At 44.5% G+C, this 12,672-nt stretch overlaps 1 long non-coding RNA gene across 1 annotated transcript; it reads right to left on the reverse strand.

Annotated features, from left to right (window-relative positions):
* Positions 1 to 341: 341 nt before the first annotated feature.
* Positions 342 to 6,572, reverse strand: LOC123384599. The gene is made up of 3 exons (XR_006595938.1): positions 6,262 to 6,572; positions 1,516 to 1,719; positions 342 to 1,302 (listed from the first exon to the last, which is right to left on the reverse strand). It is a non-coding gene; the product is annotated as an uncharacterized LOC123384599 (long non-coding RNA).
* Positions 6,573 to 12,672: the final 6,100 nt, after the last annotated feature.

The following is a 12,672-nucleotide window of genomic DNA, read 5'->3' on the forward strand; positions in this document are numbered from 1 at the left end:
TCTATGACATGAAAAGAATTGGAAGTGTTATACTTTGCAAATGTGCACACTTGACGATGCTGATTTTCTTTGTTATTGAATGTAGTCTGCTGGCTTGTTTCCACATTAGGAAAAAAAAATAGCACATTAAGTCATTTCTGTGCCCACTGTGCAAAATTTGAATTCTGATCTAACTTTGGATTAATACTGATACACTTTGGAAGAATATGTCTATACAAGTACAAACAATGAATATGCTAATTATCTTGATTCAATCTGCTCAGTAAACCTACCCTCTATTTTCCACTTTGACCCACAGTCCCCAATAGCACCCATACATATTGGCAATGCTTTATGTGCTCCCTTACCCCAAGTCCTGGTTTATTAGCTTTGAAACATAAAAGTAAGAGGTACTGTCCTTTACATGCAGATTTAGACCTATATATTAGTAATGCTGAGAGATTGTCTGCCAGTCATGCTGTATAATTTGTTTTCATAGGCTGGTGGAAATACTGTGGGGGAAGCATCAGTTAGGGCTCCAAGAACTCCAAGAAGACAGGAGTAGTATTTGTCGTGTTCTCCATTGTACCTTGAATACCCAGCACTTGCTGGGACTCAAATCCTGTAGCATCAACATGCCAGGAGAACATATGACTTTCTTCCAGGGCACAGCTTCAATTTTTCCGAGACTTGGCTGAGATGTGCTACTCTCCCTGGGACCGGCGACCCAGTCTGTGGCTCAGCTGCTTGGGTGCGGGTTTTGGAGCTAGGTTTGAGATGCTTGTCGGGCATTCACGGGGAGATGCCAAGTAGGTAGCTGCAGCTGTAAGTCTAGGAGAGGTCGATTTAAAATGGGCATATATGTGGTTTCTAAAGCCCTGAGGGATTATTCAAAATCATGCAGGAAGAGTATAGGCAGAGAAAACAAGGTGGTGGGTTGCTGAGCTATATAGAGAAATTAGCCAGGCATGAGCAGGGTCAGCTAAGGGTCCTGAGGAGGGTTTGTAAAGCAAGGAGAACCAGGAGATTATGGTGCCGGAGGCCATTGAGGGAAAGCACTGTGTGTAAGTCTGCTAGAGCTGCTGTAACAAAGTGCCACAAGCTGGGTGGCTTACACAGCACAAGTATTTTATTGTCTCACAGTTCTGAAGTCCAGAAGTCTGGTTGCTTCCTTCTAAAGGTTGAAGGAAGAATTCATTCCATGCCTCTTCCCTGGCTGCTGGTGGTTTGCTGGCAATCTCTGGCCTTCTTTGGCTTGTAGAAACATCACCTGATCTCTGCCTTCATCTCCACATGGTGTCCTCCCTGTGCGCATGCCTATCCCTAAATTTCCCCTTTTCATAAGGACACCAGTCATATTGGGTTAGGGCCCACCCTATTCCACTGTGACCTCATTTTAACTAATTACCTTTGCAACCACCCTATTTCCAAATATAGTCACATTCTGAGGGACTGGGGGTTAGGACTTCCAACATACTAATGGGAAGGACACGGTTCAACCCATAACAGGTATGTCAAGAAGAGGTGAATAGTCACCTGTGACAAGTCTTGAAGAAACATCCCGCAGAATGAAGAGTGTGAAGTCATGCTTGAGTCCTTCAGCCTGTGGCTTGACTGGAGCAGAGCTAATGGAGAAGCAAGGGCTGAAGGCAGGCAGCTCGAGGGCCACAGCTGGTCTGGAGCCCAGTCTTCTTCTCTGCTCTGTGCACTTTCCACTGTAGTCACTGCCTCTCGCAAGCTCTGGTGGAAGATTTTTAAGTCACTTAAACACCAAAAAGAAATTATTTGCTAGGGAAAAGCAGCATAGGGATATTTAATGTGTGATGGTATTATCAGTGGTTTTTATCTTAATTCCGGGGACTGGGAGTTAGGAAATACTGCCACTGAGTGCCAACTTAGGGTAAGATTGCTGGGCGTTTGGGGTCCAGTCTTGTTACCTCTCATAGAATCGTACTGCTTATGGTGGCATTTTCTGTTTATAAGTAAAGGGCCAATAGAGGCAGGCATTGGGATTTTCAAGGAATCCTTAAAATTCCACCATCCCATCTTCTTTCAGAGCCAGCCTTCGCTGGATCTCTATGTGTTGCCAGTGACTGTTCTTCGAATAGTGGGCCCAGAGGCCCTCCCTGACTCATCGGATAGCCACCAAGTCCCCACTTGCAGGTCACACTGCACAGCCCCTGAGTAAAGTGTGATATTCACTCATCCCAGGTTCTTCCAACGTTTTTGGCATCCCATTTTGGTCCCCTCTGATGGGCCCATTGTTCTGGAGTTTTCCTCTTTTTAGTGAATAAAATCCACTTTCAGAAACCACTCACTTTCCTTTATGAAACGAGTAAATGCCACACTCCTCTTTGCTGGTGCACGAATCCACAGCCCCTTCCTTGCAGATTCTTTGTCACCTCTGCAGCAGGTGGGGGCTGTGGAGTCTTGCAGGGCCCCTCGTGCCTCAGAAGTCACGTCAAGAGGCAGTGTCTGGAAGTAAGTGTATTGGAGGCCACTATTGCCCCAGACCTTATATTCCCATCCCCAGCAGCTAGAAAAACCAGACAAGGATCAGGGCAGGGCCAGAAGAGCAGGACATTCTCCAGGCTCTGGAAACAGGATAGCCTGAGAGTACTTCTGAAAAGTCTAGCCCCACCCTCTGGGCTTCCCTTGGAAAGGACTCTGGGGAAGAAATGGAGCCTGGTGAGCTTCTCACACCCTGAGATGACCAAACTCTTCTGTTTGAGCAAAGAGTTCCCCCAGAGCAAAGTATATTTGTATTTCTTTGACCCGAGGAAGCTGGAGACCATGAGGCTTGCTTAGTGCTGTTTCCATGGTGAGCCAAATCCTGAGATCAGATAGGAGGGTGGCTCCCTGCCAAATGAGAGTGGTCCTTGCACTGGGCAGTCACAGATTGGCTGTACCCAAGTTGGTGGCAGCCACCGACTCTGCAATACCTATACCTGGCTTAGGGTGTTGGCTTTGCTAAGAAAGCCTTTATATGGGGGATGTGGGATTGGCAGAGTACTGGCAATAAGGGAGCGTGGTCCCCACAGGTGATCAAGAGTCCTTGTAGAAGTTTCTTTGCCAGAATACCCTGACAGAAAAGAGGCACTCCTGTATCCCTTGGGTAAATTCTTAGCAGTGCTATTGCTGGGTTATAGGGTAGATCTATTTTTAACTTTTTGAGGTGATGGGCATTGAGGAGGGCACTTGTTGGGATGATCACTGGGTGTTGTATGGAAACCAATTTGACAATAAATTTCATATTAAAAAAAAAAGAAAAAGAGAAGAGGCTATTGTCCTGTCCATAGGCCCATCTGCTTTAAACTCTTTGAAAGGAACTAAAAGTCACAATGCAGTCTAAAAATTTTTAAAAACCAACGGGAAAAGAAGCCTTTCCAAATGTGGTGAGAGGCTGTCTGTCTTGCTGAATGGTTGTTTATGTCTTGTGGTGTGAACAAGAAATATGATCACAAATGCCCAAACCACTTCCTTGGCCAGTGGAGACCTAAATCTTCTGCCAACCAGGGCACCGCGTTTAATCCTTTGACCCTGTCTTGTGTTTGACCTCAGAATTCCCCTTCTTCCCTCTGGGGCTCTCCCAGAAGCCTGAACTTTCCCACATTTTCCTCCTGGTAAGTTCCACTGAACCCACTGGATTGCTGGAGTTCAGATGGCATGTGGGCAAGAACTGGCCAAGGTCTAGGGGATTCAAGTGGGGTCTGGACCTTGAGCTTGCCCTCCATGGTCCCCAGCTCCAGACCTGGAACAGAGTGGGTATTCAGAATACTTGTTCAGGTAGGTACAGTGAACTGTAGAAGTCCAATTAGGACATGTGGAATCTCCCTGACTTCTACCTGTTTCCCTAGGGAGGCTTGGCAGTGGATCAGATGATGCTCACTTCTCACAAAAGTGCCTCTTGGGATGTTTGGGAGTGCGTGAAGGAGACAGAGGTCTGGGTCTGAAGGCGATGCCCATGAGTGGTGAGGTAAGAGGAGAGGCCAGGTTCATTAGTATGATTAAGAGAGAGACTATGAGAACAATCCTGGGCCATAGAAAGGGCTACAGGATGGCTTGCTGTAATAAAATCTGGAGTAAAGAGTTGGGTTTAAGTGTGAGCTCCGTATGTTGCTTAACCTTTCTGCACCTCGAATTTGCCATCTACCTGATGGGACTAATAATTAAGACTCTTCCTACCCCAAAAGTGGGATGCAGAGCTCAATATGAGCTAACAAACATTTGTGGCTCTTAATTGCTATGCATGTTGAGGGATGAGTCGTATCCTCTAGTTATGGTTTATAACTAGTCGTATCCTCTAGTTATGGCCCACTGAGTTGTGGGCCTCACTCCTGAGTTATCTGGGCACTGGTTTCTTCTTCTTCCATTGGTTCTTCTCTTCTCATCTCTGACCTTTCTCTTCTGTATTTCTCCCAAGCGCTAAAATTATTATTCACCATCACTTCCTCAAGCCCGCGCAGGGTGTCCCAGGGCAGGAGTGCTTTCCTGGTGGGCAGAGGCAGGCAGGAGAAGGCAGTGGTGGGATTGAATATCAGCACCTCCTGCTTGGAGACAGATGTCACATGAGGCTGGTGGGCAGTGATGGAGATGTTTTGACACGTGTCGAGTAGTTTTGATTCCCGAAGGTGCACATCAGAGCAGTGAGACATGTTTGGATAAATCAGAACCAACCGGAATCTAAACTCTTTCTTATACCAACAGTGCAGCTTTCCTTCTTCTTTTCTTCCCAGTTTTCATGTCTGCCTGCTCAGCGGGGCTGGACTATCCAGGCTAGAGTGAAGCTACCTTCATTCTTCTCGCTGGACAATGGGTCTTCTCCAAGAGTGGGCTGGGGTGGAACAGATTTTTTGTAGTTTTGGGGTGGAGAAGCAGTTCCCTCCTGTGGGTGCTGAGTGTGAGCACTCCAGAGCAGACACCATTTGGATGGTTGTGAATTCTGCATGTCTCTCTCCCTCCCTCCTCCTTCCTCAGGACAACTTTGTAAATGGGTCCCAAACCTAAAATCCCCAGAGATTGTTAAGGAGGGTGTTGGGGGTGCCAAAGGGCTTAAACCAGCAGCAGAGGTTTTGGGTCAGATTTGCACCTGTAGACCCAACAGGGGCCATGAGAGCCAAGTAGAGCAAATGCTTGGGTCATACTTGCTGACCATCATATTCCAGACAGGACCACTTGGACATTTTTTAACTGCAGAGTTATTTTTGGAAACAGCTCTCTCAAAGCATCGTGGCCTCCTGGCTACCCACACAGCAGCCTTTGTCAGATTTGTGCTGTTGTGGCACAAATATTAATTGAGCCCCTATTCCTCATCATGCTCTGGGGCCACACAGGTGACAAAGCCTTGGTTTCAATGGCCAGAAACTCATCCTCTAGCAAGAGAGACTAGTACGTAGACAGGATAGAGGCAGACCCAGGAATGAGGCAAGAGAGAGGAAACATACTTCTCTGGGTGCAGGATGATCTTGGAAGGGTTCATTGAGGAGGCAGATGAAGAACTCGTGTGAAAGATGAACAGACATTAACAGGAAGAGGCAGCAGAATGGAGGGGGGAGGGGAAGGGTATCAATTATCCTGGTTTGCCATGGAATGAGGGGGTTCCTGGGACGTAGGATTTTCAGTGTTAAGATGGAGACAGTTCTGAGCAGACTGGGATGGTAGGTCACCCTAGGCAGTGAAAGGGCCAGGACTTTCAGAGTTGGAAGGACCTAGGTTTGAATCCCAGCTCTGCTACTTAAAACCTTTGTGGCCATGGGTAAATTGTTTAACCACTCTGAACCCTAATTTCTCTGAATCCTAACCCTGAGAATATACATAAGACTCTGCCTAACCCAGTGGTATCAGTAACAGGTAGTTATTTAGATGGAAAAAGCAGCATTTTCAAAAGCCAGGAAGAATATGGTTGGGGCAGAGTACAAAGAAGGGTGTGGTAAGAGGTTGGCTGGAGATAGCAGGAGCCAGATTAGAAAGGGTCTGAATAGCATCCTAAGGAATTTAGATTTTTTCCCCTAGGACAATGGTTAATCACTGAATTAATTTTAGAAGATGAGTAAGACAAGCAGATTCCTGCCTTAGAGAGGTTGTTCTGGAAGCAGAGGGGAGTAGATTAGGATTTGAATCTGGAGGGGGCAGGGAGGGTAAGGATGATGTAGTGAAGTGATCGGGAAAAGGGAGTATATTCTAAGAAAAACAGGAAAGCTAAGTGGAGAATTCCAGAGGAGGCCATCAGCCAGCTCAGAGTTATCTTGGGAGCCCCAGAGGTTAAAGGGACAGGAACGTCACCTTCCGAGTTTTAGGTGCTGCCTGTGGACTGTGGCTACATGCTGGGCTGGACTGGAAGGTTATGTGCTTTCGAAACAGATCTGACACCTGGGAAACTATGTGAATGAGGATGACCTCATGAGCTTCTTGGGATGTTTTGAGTCCTCTGGCTAATGTGCAGGTCCTTCCTCTCTTTTCTTCATCTTCTTCCTTGGCTTCATCCTGCATGGGAGGCTTCTTGCCAGTGCTTTGACATCTCGTCATCTCCATGGTGATGGAACAATGGTGTCCTAAACATATGACCTCACCGTGTGGTTATGCAAAAGAGTATACTGGAAGGGGCGCTTTGGGGGTTTGATGAGTCTGGTTGGGATAGGAAACCCTCTGGATCAGATGCCTTTGGAGCAGCTCCCCAGCCCTTGGGAGAGGATGGACCAGCCCTGCAGTGGAAATAACTTGGACTAGACCTCTGACAGTGGTCTCAGCTGCATTAGCAATTTGGAATTGGGAATGATTTTCTGTAGATAATAATCAGAAGAAGTTATAAAGGAGAAATGACTGATCTCAACTAAATAAGTTGTGTTTTGTGGTATGCGAATACTTCAAATAAATGAAAAAGCAAAAGACAAATTTGGGGAACTATTTGCAGTAAATGTAATGTACAGTTATCCTCAATATGCAAAAAAGTGAAAAGAGATTAAAAATCATAATAACTAAGGAAAAAACTCCTAGTAGAAAGTATGACAAAGATATAACCAGAAAACTGATGAAGGGAAAGATTCATTCATTCATTCATTCATTCATTCATCCTTTCAATAAATTTATTGAGCACTTACTATGTGGTAGGCGCTACTTTAGATCCTGGAAATATAGCAGTAAACAAAACGGGCAAAAATCTCTGCTCTCCGGAGTTCCAATGCTTTCTACTATTTCTCTCTCTCTTCTATAACTTTTTTTATATTATTTTTTACATTAATTCCAGATAAGTTCTTTATTCATCTGAGATTATTTTCATATAAAATTGAATTGAGAATTTATTCTCCCCTTCTAATGTAAACCATGTGCCCTAACGATTAATTAATGAATCCTATCTCTCCTCACTAGCTCCCTTTTATGACTGTGGCTTTGTGCCCTGTCCAATCTCATGGGCTTTATATGTTGGGAAGGATTGTGACAAAGATAGCTCGGTCACTGTATCAGCTGCTTTCTCCGTGAGATGGCCCTCACAGTCTGATTTGTTTGGTCTCTTACCTGAATGAATCATTAGAGATTTTTGATGTCATAGAACGAAGAGAACTTATACTGCACAGTTTCCAAAGCTGATTTTAAGCATTATCATCATGCTTTGTGTTTTGTCATGTTCCTAAAACTTAAATATTCTCTCCTCTCTGGGACATGAGATTGTCACACGTGGATGTGGTTGCTGGGGACTGTTCTTCGATGCACTAATGCAGCCATCACAAGGATGTGCGGTGCCTGTTAGAGCCATCCTTCAAGCCTTGGTCTTTCCCTCCTTTTGTTCATACACTTCTTTAAAAAAATGTTTGGGAAAAAATTTTGAAAAAATTGAGTTTGCCCCCAGAAACACGGTATTTCTTCAAGTCTGCTTTATGTCCTACAGTAAAGTTTTAAAAAATGTTTTTAATAGGCCTTGCGTGTTTTCTCATTAAGATTATTTTTAGGTTTATTATCATTATTTCACTGCTCATTTAAGTGGAGTTTTTTTTTCACGATTGTATTTTCTATTATTATTCACTAGCTATTTCTGGTATAACAGTAATCTATAGATTTGTGTATTTTTAGCTTGTAATTGCTTACCTTACTAAACTGTTACTAGTTTTGGTAGTTTCTCTCTGAGATTTATTTATTTATTTTTTTTTGTGTGGAATGTAGTATCTTCTATCAGTAATGATAATTTGATCTCCTGGATTAAAAAATATATATTTCTGTTTTATGTTATTGGCTGGAAATAGAAAATGTGTAGCCATCATAGGGATAGTAGTCAGACTTGCCTCATTCCTAATTTTAGTGGATGTGAGCCTATTGTTTGACCATAAGCAGGATGTTGATTACAGCCTTCTAGACTGCTAAGCTTACTTTTTCTTTTTTAATTCACAAAATGTATAAAAAATACATCCTTAGACTCTTGTAGGGATTTTTTTTTCTTTGACATATTGATGTGAACTAGTGTATAGTTCCAAATCTTAAATCACCATTACATACCAGGGATAAATACAGTATTAGTCATACTGAGTTATTCTTTTAATATATCCTACATTTGATTTATGGGTTTTTTGGGGGATTTTTACATCTACACTTATAAGTAAGATTGATCATTATATGTGTGTGTGTATGTGTATATACAGTATTACAAATATAATGTTATATATATTTGTATTTGTGTATTATCTTTTCCAGGTTTCTCATTAAATTATGTTAGTCTTATAAAAAGAATTGGGATGCTTTCCATCTTTTTCTCTGAAAATTGAAGGAACTCATCCATAAAACTGTCTTAGCTCACAGCCGTTTGTAGAGACAATTCCTTCACATTATTTTCCAATTTATTTCATGTTTAATGGTCTATTCAAAGAATACTCTTCTTAAGTCAGTTTCGGTAACTTATCATCCTAGAAAATTGTCTATTTCATCAAGATGTTCATAGTAATAAACATAGACGTTCTTCCTTAATTGGTCATGGGATGAACCTTAATTAAGTTTACCCTGATTTTCCTTGGAGCAGTTGAAGCAAACTGAGGCAAACAGCACAGAGAATTCAAGGAACCACGATGACCACAGCACATTCTCCGGGTTCACAGCTTCTGAGCTCCAGTCTCTACTTCCTTGTCCTAAAGGGCTTGCAGTTTTTCAAATACCTTGCCTGAATTTTTTAGTTTTTAGTTCTACACAGACTCCAATGAGACAATTCCATTTTAATACTAGAATTCCCTCCTAGATATCTTGACATTCTTATAGCCAAAGCCACATGTGCCAGAGGCACTCAGAGCCTCTTCTTGGTTCTCCTTCCTGTCTGGTCTTCAGCATGAAGGCATCCCTCTCCCTATAGGTAAGAATAGCCCCTTATACCTGGATCTGGGTGGCGGGGGTGGCTTTGTCTCAGCACAGACCTGATCCTGCCAGTAGTCACTTAGCTACGTAATGAACACCGGGGTGGAATGCTGCTTCTTTCACAGCAAAGGAGAATGATAATATATTTCTAAAATCAACTATTTGTTTATCCTTAAGAAAACAGTTCTTGATTGAGAGCATCAAAATGTTTCAATCCATTGTAAAAGTTAATATAAAGGAGGCAAAAGCTGCAAATTATTAGAGAAAACCAGTAGTGTTTGGAAGACAAACACTTCTAGTTTATGGCCAACTCCCCAAGATGGATCTTCATCATTCAAACACCAGTTCATACCTCCTCACCTTGGAGAAATAGGAGGTACAGGTGTTCTAGAGCCAGAGAGGCTGCAGAGTGATGGGTGAACTGGAAGTTTTGCTCAGAAACTGACAGGGAAAGAGGTGAGCTCTGGGCCCGGGGATCTGATCCTCATGTGGGCAGCCCTTGTTGCAGGGAACCCACAGAAAACACAATCAAGAAGGCCAAGTCCAAGCAGCTGAGTAGTGTTATAGTGCTGTCATAGACATCTCACTGTAGGGGCCTTTTCTTCCAGAAGGGGACTCTTGAGGTATTTCTTCCCCTATTTATTCATAAAATGCTGGCCATAACCACTGAGGGATCCTGAAAGATGGCGAATAATTTCAAACAGTCCAGTAATCATGTTCAGACCATAAGCCATGCTGGGAAGAGCTAGCCATGGCCAACAAGCTTGATCTCAAAAACGGGGCTTGCTTGGTCTTTTCATTCACATTAGGAACTCCTTGTAGTGTGGACTTTGTCTTCTCTTTTGACCCACTCTCCCCTAGGCAGACATTTGTTCTTGTTCACTGCTGTGGACAAAGTGCCTAACCAGCCTGAGTCTGGGTAACTAGTTCAGTTCAGAAACCTGAAGTAAACGTATCTCTGGAATGACTGCCATTCTCCATGCTCTACCTGTCCTCCAATGGCTAGGTCAAGTTCTAGCCTCTCCAGAAAACTTCCTCTTGATCACCCAGTCCAAAGGGATCTCTTTGTTCCATAAGCTTCCAGAGCATTGACTTTATGCATGACTTCTGGGTCTCAGTCATGCAACAAATATACTTAGCGAATGTTGAGATGATGATGATGGAAAATTGAATCAAGGCTTTCCACTTATGAAGACAGCCTGGCTTTTAGGTAGAGATTGTGGAGCTCAGGAACAGGTCTGGACCACATTAGCTCTCTTCATCCTGCTGTTATCTTTTTTTTCAAATGGCTCCAGATTATATTAAGCTGATTTCTGGTGCCAGCCCAGAAAGCCCATCCTGCAGTGTCCCAGGGGTTCCTCTGGGCACATCCAAGGTTTATGAGGCAGCCGTCTCTGGGCAGAGCCAGGCAGTCAGGGCCTGTGTGTCTTGCCATTTATATCCAGCCTTCAGGTGTGTGGGACACGTTTCCATGGGGGATTGTCTTTGTGTTTGCTAGGCTCAGGCAGTTCAAGTGCAGCCATGCTTGACTCTATGGCTCAGTGCTTTAGGCCCAAAACAGCTCTGGGTAGCAGTTCAGCTCATTGTGTCCTGTATGACTTTGGTCAGTCCCTTTCACTGGGCCTTGGTGTGCCCATCTGAAAAATAGGGGCATTGGACTTAACAATCCGAGGCTCTTTTTACTCTGATATTCTGTGACACATTTGGGCTGGTTGGATGAAGGAACTAAACATGAGTTGTAATAGTTTGTAAGTACTGCCATGAATCGTACCCGAGACTGGGTGGCTGAAGCAACAGAAACTTATTGACTCATGATTCTAGGGGCCAGAAGTCCAAGGTACCAGCAGGGTCAGTGCCATTCAGAGGCCACTGTCCTCAGCTTGCAGATGGCTGTCTTCTCCCTGTGTCCTCATTTGGTCTTTCCTCTGTGTGCGTGCATGCCTGTGTCCAAATTTCTTCCTTAAAATGACACCCAGTCAGATTGGATTAGGGCTTACCCCATGACCTCATTTTCACTTAATCTCCCCTTTAAAGACCCTGTGTCTGTATACGGTCATATTCTTGGGTTCTGCAGGTTAGTCCTTCAACACATGATTCTGTGGGGACACAGTTCACCTGGTAACTCTGGAGGGAGAGGGCCAGTGTTTAGTGAAAACTCTGGTTCAAAGAAATGTTTTTATCAATTTCAAGAATTAGTAGCCAGTATCAGCTTGAACTAGGCTTTGAAATGCCACGTGAGGGTCCTTGGGACCTTCTTTAACGAACAGGTGGGTCGATCTGTAATTGGCATACTGACTTCTATGTGCGAAGATAAGGTGGGGTGGGGGAAGGTAAACTGATGGAGAAGTGAATCTGCCCCTGAGTCTGAAGCTGAAGATGCGTCCGGGGCAGGATGGGGATGTGAGGGTGAAAAAGTGAAATGAGGAACATTAGGAAGGCCCTAAATTATGGATGAAGGGGCTTAGCCGTATCCAGTAACAGACGGAGAGGAAAGTGAGTAAGAGGTGCTCAGGTGGTTCCCTTTCTGGGGGAGGTAACTTGAAAGGCAGATTCTGGGTGGGCACCCTGCCCTGGGACCTAAGTCACTTCCAGTGGAATTTCTAGGGCCCTGGTGAGGGATCAGCAGCTTCCATGACTCTCCTGAAGTCCCCTTATCTTTGCAGTCTTCACACGAGGCCTGTCTGTAAAATTTGGCCTTTGAAGTAAGTTTACACAGGAAAGGGCCTGTATGAGAGCTGGGCCTCTATAGATGGTCCAGTCCAAATATCTCATTTTAGAGAGTGGGAAACTGATGTTCAGAGAAATAAACATCGGTCTACATTCAGGTTATACATTCCATTGTGAAGAAAGGAAGATGGGGTCTCAGGCCTCCTGACCCCCAGTCCATGGCTGCTGCGTTGTCATAACAGGAACACAGGTGTCACAAGCAGACAGGGTCCTGGTCCTGGCAGGATGTGGGAGATGCAGCAGGGCATCAGTTCACGTTCTGCAACGTTCTCGTGCTGCTGAATGCGGAGCACTAAGCAGCAAACTCAGACACTGATCTGCAGTGCTTCTGTGTGCCAACGGCCCCGGTACCTTCTCAGCAAATGCAGATGGAGTGACTTGGTCTCAGGCTTCTAAGTGAGCTGGTGAGCAGTACACCCCTGAGGACACACAGAGCCATCTCCTAGTACTTCTTAAGGTCCCCTGTCTGTCCCCAGGCCTTGCTCGTCCCGCTGAAGGATTAAGTGAGGCTCACTTCCACACCACTGGGGTCATGGGCTGTCAATGGCAGGGGAGGGCGGCAGGTGTGTGGGGTGGTGGGGTGGGCTTGGCCTGGCATTTTGATTCTCCCAGAAGACCATAACAAGCTCGAGCTGGAAG

This window comes from Felis catus, chromosome A3 (genome assembly GCF_018350175.1).
Source record: "Felis catus isolate Fca126 chromosome A3, F.catus_Fca126_mat1.0, whole genome shotgun sequence".
In the NCBI taxonomy this organism is placed as follows: Eukaryota; Metazoa; Chordata; class Mammalia; order Carnivora; family Felidae; genus Felis; species Felis catus.